This window comes from Haliaeetus leucocephalus, unplaced genomic scaffold, assembly GCF_000737465.1.
Source record: "Haliaeetus leucocephalus isolate CR32 unplaced genomic scaffold, Haliaeetus_leucocephalus-4.0 Scaffold848, whole genome shotgun sequence".
Taxonomy (NCBI): Eukaryota; Metazoa; Chordata; class Aves; order Accipitriformes; family Accipitridae; genus Haliaeetus; species Haliaeetus leucocephalus.
Window position 1 is genome coordinate 11255451 of NW_010973284.1, and position 296 is coordinate 11255746.

General features: G+C 82.1%; 1 protein-coding gene across 13 annotated transcripts in view; it reads right to left on the minus strand.

The window, feature by feature from the left end:
• Positions 1 to 296, minus strand: part of USP33 (ubiquitin specific peptidase 33) — a 55210-nt gene that overhangs the window by 54656 nt on the left and 258 nt on the right. For 11 of the 13 annotated variants that reach the window (XR_775324.1, XR_775323.1, XR_775325.1 and 8 more), the window contains exon 1: positions 174 to 289. The exons of 1 other annotated variant lie outside the window; for it this stretch is intronic. The gene's annotated coding sequence lies outside the window, so the exon portion shown is untranslated. Of the gene's footprint in view, positions 1 to 173; positions 290 to 296 lie in introns of those variants that run through there. One more of the 13 variants, XM_010582540.1, reaches the window with a different exon arrangement.

Genomic DNA, 296 nt, shown 5'->3' on the forward strand with positions numbered 1-296 from the left:
CCCGCCGCCGCCGCGGGCGGCCATCACCGTGCCAACGCGCCCGGCGGGCCGAGCCGCCCTGGACTTTGAGACCGGCCGGAGACACCGCCCGCCGCGCTCCGGCCCCCCCTCACGGACGCCGGGCCGGACCCGACCCGCGCTCCCCGCCGCCGGCGGGACTCTCCCCCTCTTACCGGAGCAGCCGGGAGGACGCACCGCGCGGCGGGGCCCGGAGCTAAGTCGGGCCGCGGCCAGCCCCGCGGCTTCCACCGATGGCGAGCCCCAGCCTCCGGGGACAGCGGCCCTGGCGGGCGGGC